Genomic DNA, 7981 nt, shown 5'->3' with positions numbered 1-7981 from the left:
GAACCAATAACTCAATAAACTAATATTACAACCGAGTGGATGACGGAGCCGGATTTCATAGAATTGGATTGGACGGGCTCGAATCCGATCTCTTAATAAAACTGGTTAGTCAAAGTTAAAAAAATTAAAAGAATATATTATTCACTTCCGAAATCATTATTGTAATTTTTTAAACGAAAAATAATAACACGCTCATAAAAACATTGAAATAAGGAAGTGGATACAATAAGCAAATTAAACTGAATTTATTTGCAAAAACAAACAAGCTTATTAGTGGTTGGGCCAATCCTTAATCTTTCAGCCACTTAACAAACTTGCTGAAATTCTCAGAAGACATACTTCCTTCTGCTATATGTTGCTCATTACGTTCTCCTTTAACTTCAGAGACCTGGATCTTATTTTCTCATCACTAACAAGTCTGTCCACTTTTGTTTTAATCTCCCACCGTGACACTAATCCATTTTCATCTGAGTCAAATCCAAGTCCAACCTTTAACTCATCACAAATGTATTTTTTGTTATAAAATTGGTCACAAAAATATGGCCAGCACAACAAGGGCACCCCATTAGACAAACCTTCCATGGTTGAATTCCATCCACAATGGCTAACAGAACAAGCTAGAGCAGGGTGGCTTAGCACCTTTTGTTGTGGAGCCCATGAAACTATCTTGCCTTTACTACCTAGGAATTCATTGGGGTTTGTTATCTTATTGGTACAATTGGAATCTTGACGCACAACCCAAAGAAAAGGTCTATTTGTAAGGTCTAGTCCAAGTGCTAGTTCTTTGAATTGGTTTTGATCCCAAAGTGTTATACTATCAAAGGCAACATACAAGACAGCATGATGAGGTTGCTGATCAAGTCAATCCATGCAGGACAAATCTTCTTCCCAGAACTGTCCAATTGATCTTGCATTTACACTTTTATTGTCATAACTTCTCAACAATGGACCAACTGGTAGGAGCTTCGGAACAAAGGACAAAGCACCAGGTTCGATTTCATATGTGGTGTTGCAAAGCCACCACTCTGTCAAATTTGTTGTTCCTGCGCAGTGCTTGAAATAATTAACTATTTTCTTAAAATTTACCACATTCGACCATAAAAGGCTCTCTGTGTCCATCACAGGCATAGTTGGTGATATCCGAAATGTCTTTTTAGTGATTGGTATTCCTGCAGTGAGAAAGAAAAAAAAAACAAGTTGTAAAATATAGTGAAAAGTAAAGTTTAGTGGTTAGCGAAAAATAAAATAACAGAAACCATTTATTCATCCAAAATTTTACAAGCATGTTAGCTCAAATTAATTCTCATATATGCACTATACACATGTAAAACTATAAGCAAATGCAGGAAGTGGTGTGGGGTAATGGTGATTAAAATTAGTTCTGTTAGCATATTAGTTATCAACCCAAATTATAATCTAATAGATCAACAAGAAAATGAGCAGAGTGACTTGTTAGTGAAGTAGTAATAGAACCAAACAAATCTGGTTAGTGAAGTATGATATTATTATATACCATCAGAATCTATGATCCCATTATCAATAAGTGTAGGGATGTTGCATTGAAAGGCAAACATAGCAGCTGATGCAGGCCAGAAGAGAGTTCCTTGTTGGGTATGGCTCATACTACACATGATGATGTTTAGGCCTCTGTTTCTATTGTAATTTTCTTAGCAGTTTGGGCTTGGGCCCATGAATAGCTGCTGTTAGGGTTTCTTGTAATCCTATTTATATTTGCCTTGTAAACCGAGAGACTTGTAACGAGTGGCGGTGAGGTGAATATAGTACAGACAAGCTGGACGTAGCCTATATTGGGTGAACCAGGGTAAATCATCGTGTCAATCTCTCTACTCTTATCTCTTTTTCTGTTTTCTCGATTCTGTGTGATTGTCGATTTCCAACACTCCTTTGATTCCCAACCTGTTCCCAACATTCAAAGCCCATCCCATATTTACATCTGCAACTATGCAACTGATTCTATCCTCACAATTCAAATGAATTTCCTCTATTTTCTTCTGAAGCATAGAAGGCAAGGTGCTTAGTATTGAATCACATAACTTGCCAAAATCGGTTCTGTCATCTTCATGTCTTACCATCTGGGATTGAAACCAACTTTACCAGTGATTCATCAAGGCTATTTTGTTGCTCAACCATGGAACTCACAACTCGCTTGTGGTTGAAGTCTGTGTTCACAAAATAGACTTTGCAACCATGCTCAACCAACTTTTGTGAGAAGTTCATCATGGGATAGACATGTCCTTGAGCTGGATATGGTAAAACTAGCACACTTGAAATGCTCATGTTGTATTTTTGTTGATTCAGAGACTCTACTCTCTATATTAGCCTGCTCAATGTAACTCTACTCATGTTGTATTTGGATAGTGGGATATACAATGAACAATGATAGATGGAGAAAGAAAGAGTTTTATAAAATATTACATAAAACAAAGGAGTAGGAGCAAAGTATAAAGCAATTATTGATGAAAAATCTTAATAAGATCTTAATGTTTCGTGAAACTTCAGTAATATTATTTATTTATACATCTATTGGTGTTGGTTTACTGTCACATCAAAAAATAAAGTATGATACTTTATGGAATTTCAAGAAATATTTTTCTCTGGTAGTTTTATACATAATAACATTATACTAGTCGTTATTGTTTTTGTCCTTTAATACATGTGAACAGTTGGTGGTTCATAAGATAAAATATGTTAATTTAAGGATGTTTATAGTGGCAATAGTAGATACCAAAGCACTCTTCCCATGGTGCTGCATATCAAAGGGGGAGTGTGTATCAGTTGCTAAGGTGACTCCACATTTATACAGAATAACAGCTCTTGAGTTGTATAGAGAAGAAGATATCTCTTCTATGAGAGAAGGGGAATATTTAGAGTAGTAGAGTCTCTCTCAAGCGTGGGAGAGAGGGTGAAAAGTTATCACCTATTCCTAGCCTAATGCTGAACTCACTGCTTGTGTGTGGGGGCAAGCGTGCACGGGGAATAAAGAGAATTTTATGTGATGAGAGAACCCTCTAGAAGATTTTATACGTGGGCTTTAATATATTGGATTCAATATGTAGGGCCTGAAAGGACCTGCCAGAATAGTAACCCTCCAGCTTGGTGCCTGCAAAGTCAGGATGAAAAGATGGAAAGAAAATTGAGCCAGTCGACCATCCACATTGTGGAGGGTTGAAAATAAGATACAACGATTTAACCGATTGACGTTGTTCTTCATGTATGGTTGTCTGATGACTGAGTATTTCAATAGTCTTCTATTTTTTAATTGTGATTGTGTTGAAGTACTGAGTAGTCAGCAGTTTGATATGCGTGAGATGGAGAAGAATTGTTGGGAGGTTGATTCTGACCGGCAACGAGTGGTGGTTTGATATCGCATGCCTATCAAGTGGATTTTAACCCGCAGTGGACAGGTTAATTATGAGAGTCACACCGTCAACCGGTCGGCAATGAATTGTTCTTGGGATATCAGGTTTTTGAGTTGTATGAGGAGAACTGCCCCTATGGCTGTTGATGACATGTATCAAGTTGAGTCCACGAACAAGTTCAGGAATCAAACAACCAATCTTGTTAAAATCGAGATCTTAAAGTAAAATTGGAAGGGAATTAAAAAATCGTAAAACGTAAAATCATAATGTAAACAAATCGTAAAAAATCGTAAAAACTTAAAAGCGTTTGAAATATTAGTAAAATCATTTTGATGAAAAAAATCGTAAAAACGTAAAATCGAGATTTTAAGAACAATGCAAAGAACCATATATCATTATAATAATGTTTATCTTCAACTCCTCAGTGTGGCATATGGTGAAGAACCTTGAATTTTCAACTTTTACCAAGTCATTGTTTCCAAATTGGAATAAGCAACTTTGACCGTTTTTGTCTTCCTGAAAAGTGATGTGGTGGGGGCCATCATCAAAAGAGATTTCAAAAAAATGGAAGCTCGTCCAAAACATTGGCTTAAGTATAATGACATGAACCATTTGAACTTGAACCGTATTAATAAAGATGACCGCAAAGCATAATGTATTTAAATAAAATATGTCTAGATGTGACGTTTGTCAGACGCGGGCCATCTAGGACTTTTACCGAGTGTAAGACCTGGGCTATCGGTCTTCATTATTATCGAGGGTGAGACTGGCTTGGGCTTCATTGATATTAGGAGTAAGATCTATCCCGGCCTTCATTTTAATGATAGGAAAAGCAGATAAGCATGAAATTAAGTAAAGAAGGGAGTAAAATAAAGCACGAAGTAAAGTAAAGCGATAAACGTAAGACGTTACTAGGGGTGGGAACTGTCGCAATTTTCGGAGGAGTATTTCTGCCCAGTCTTGAGCCTTCACACATTTGAATTCCGGGGGTCCAGACTGGAGAGTTATTGGGGGTGAGCACTGCCATAGTCTTCGGGGGAGTATTTATCCCGAAATAAAGAGAAATTAAGGGTCGGAACAACACCAGCCTTCATGGGTATTTTTCCGCTCGGTATAAGTTGCCGAGATGGAAATTCCATCATCCCATACTTCCTTTTGCTGAGAGGTGGTGCATCTTAGTCTTTATTATATGACGTTTTTTACTCGGGCTACCGATTTTCACATTTTTTACCTGAGCTACTGGTCTTCATTATTACCAAGGGTGAGAATTGGCTTGGCCTTCACAAAAGGTTTATAGTAGACACCCGTTACCAACAAAAGTTATCATCTGAATACGAAATATGAGTCAATCCCAAAAATTACGAATTCAATCCTCGTCATCCAATTTTCTGAAAAGAATAAATAGTATATTGATATACTAAGCCAAAAAATGCATGTGTATTATCCATACTTTAATAGAAAAAAACTCTTACATGGCACAGTGTATTACAAATGTAGTATATAAAACCATTAACATGAACTTCACTTAATAACTTAAACTTTAGATTGAATTGATATATATATATATATATATATATATATATATATATATATATATATATATATATATATATATATATATATGGGTTTAGCGGATGTAAAGTGACTGCACCTTAGGATTGGTGCAGTCACATAAAACTACGTCATTTTATAAAGTAAAAGCATTAAATATGGGGAATAATAACCATACAAAGGTGAAAATAAATATAAAACATTAAATATGGAGAATCATAACCATACAAAGTTGGAAATAAATATAATATTTTTATTTTCTACAATTAATTTTAAATGCGAACTTCCTTTATCCCACCCAAAACGACGTAGTTTTTAGGTGACTGCACCAATGCTTATATACAGTCACATTACAAATCATTTTGCCTATTTATATATATATATATAGGCAAAATAATTTCTGCAGCTGCTGTACCTACGACAAGCAATGATACACGTCCGAATCCTAGGATACGGCAACGGATCCTGAGTTTTTTTTTTTTTTTTTTAAAAAAGTCGTGGGGCTCACTTTTCTGTGTCAGCTGTAGATAACACTATCTACGGCTGCTGCAGAAATGTTAAGCCCATATATATATATATATATATATATATATATATATATATATATATAACATAGGATATTGTGTCTATTTTTTTTATCTCTACTCTATCTACTACTCTTCAACACTATTAGATCACAATCTCAAGAGGAGAGAGAAAATGTGAAGATTAGTTGAGAATGTGTTATGTAACACCCTGTTCGCAACCGGTTTGTTAACATCACGTATGGTATTAAGCCAAGTTACAATCACAATAGTTAAATTAATTCACGGATAATTTTTTCCTTTTCGTTTACTTCCAATAATTAAATTTGTATACAATTAATTCAATTACAGTAATTACAACCACTATATGACTCAGAAGCGCTAATATTTACTTTTGTAATCTCTTATTAGTTTATACCAAAGGGCGTAATTCAACTCTACATCATTCACCATGAAGCCTCTGTAGATTAACACGATGTATTACACTCTTTTAAGTTTTACTAACATTGAACAACCCCTACGTTTTCTTAAATTGGGATTGTATTTTCTCACCATAAATTATGATCTTTTACTATGTGATACTAGATATTTGGGGCTTTAATTCGATATATAACACGCCCCGATTGGTTAAGGAACGAAGGAGTTATGAAACTCGCAAGTTGACTACCTTAAACTAAACTTCTGAAATGATACCCCAACTTCAAACTGAAACTGGGATCAATTGCCTCAACCAATGACTATAATATTTGTAGGTTATATCTCTATGTGTTAGCTTCACATAGTTCAAATCTCACTCAATTTGGAGCTCTGTAGCTCGAGTTATGCTAATTTTACTAAATTATGTTGTGCTGAAATCGGGCAGACCGCTGAGAGCGCTTAAGCGTGCTCTTCGAACCCATTTTTTGCCTGGTAGAGCGCTGGAGCGCGCTCAAACGTGCTTAAGCATGCCCTGATAGGGGAAATTGGTATTTTTAGGTCACCTAGAGCGCTTTAGCGCTCTCTAGGGCGCTTAAGCGCGCTCCAGCCAACAAAAACAAGTTTTTTCTGCATAATTAAGGTACTAGGGATGTCAAACCTCATTTCTCCAAGACTCCAACCTTCTTGATACCTAATGGACTTGAATTAGTTCCAGCTACCAGATTGCTTATTGTTAGGCAACGGTCAGTCCATTATGTTTTGGTTTGATAGTTGGCTTCATGGTTGTGGCCCCTTAATTTCATATGCACGTTCTCAAGTTTATGTTGTTGACACTCTTTAGAAGGTGGTGGATTATGTGGATGAGTTGGGGGGAATGGAAATGGAATATTCTCCAGCAAATGTTCCCAGATTATATCATTCATCGGTTTATGAATTTTCTTCCTCCTTCTGATCAAGATGGCCAGGATCATATCATTTGGAATGGAATGTTAGATAGAGAGTTTACTTCAAAGTTAGCATATGTATTATTGGCTAGCAATGACACTACAACCCCGCCGCATCTTTGGGATCGATCGTGTTTGGAGTTGGCAGGGGCCAGAAAGAGTTCGCTTATTTCTTTGGTTAATGGCAGGGAAGAAGTGGATGACTAATGTTCGTAGACTCCAGCATCATATGGTATTGTCAAATTTGTGGCCTAGATGTAATTAGTCTAGTGAAACTATCCATCATAGTATCCAGGATTGCCCACAATCGAAGGAATATGGTGCTTGGTAGTGCATCATAATAATCAGCTCAAATTTTTCAATATAAACCTGCATGAATGAATCTTTTCTAATTTAGATAATAGAAGGGACTCGGGAATGGAGTCAGATTGGCCTCTTTTATTTGGAATCTTAGCTTGGAGTATTTGGAAGTGCATGAATTCTTGGGTTTTTGAAGGTAACTACCAGCATGCTTATTCGATTGTCCGTTCAGCCATCGGATTCAGAGATAGTGTTGTTCTTGTAGAAACCACCTTTTATGGAGCGAGCCATCAACCAAGGAATCGAATAGAGAGGATGGTAGCTTGGTCCTGTCCCCCTGTGGATTGGGTTAAGCTAAATGTTGATGATGCAAGTGCTGCCAATGGTATTAGGACTGGGCGTGAAGGTGTTTTACGAGATGCTTCAAGAACTTGGATTTTTGGGTTCTGCAAAAATTTAGGTCTAAGTATCGTTTTGCATGCTTGATTATGGGCTTGCTTGGTTGGTTTGAGCTGGCATGGGACAAAGGTTTTAGGCAAGTTTGGCTGTAAGGATATTCACTCTCAGGACCCAACATCTCATTACAAATGGGTGTCGTCATGGTTATTGTAACACCCCGTATATATATATTCGGTAATGTTATCATAATATCGTATTAAGTTGCGCTTAATTAAAATGCGGAATTACTTTTTCTTTTCAATTATGATGTCATTAACATTACCAACTTGCTTAATAATCAATTAATAAAACATCGCCTGTATGTAATTGCAATAAAACAGCAAACTGAAATACCTCATAACATAGATAATAAAAGTGTGGCTCTAGTCACGGAACTACAACAACGTAGACCGGACTATCTAACAGT

General features: G+C 36.3%; 1 pseudogene; it reads right to left on the bottom strand.

The window, feature by feature from the left end:
* Positions 1 to 289: 289 nt before the first annotated feature.
* LOC133309718 (UDP-glycosyltransferase 83A1-like) lies at positions 290 to 2298 on the bottom strand (annotated as a pseudogene).
* Positions 2299 to 7981: the final 5683 nt, after the last annotated feature.

The sequence above is a fragment of the Gastrolobium bilobum genome, unplaced genomic scaffold, assembly GCF_033153095.1.
Source record: "Gastrolobium bilobum isolate Gb01-03AN ecotype WA unplaced genomic scaffold, APGP_CSIRO_Gbil_v1 utg4635, whole genome shotgun sequence".
Classification (NCBI taxonomy): Eukaryota; Viridiplantae; Streptophyta; class Magnoliopsida; order Fabales; family Fabaceae; genus Gastrolobium; species Gastrolobium bilobum.
The sequence above is the reverse complement of the archived record's forward strand: the minus strand, read 5'-3'. Positions and strand labels throughout refer to the sequence as shown.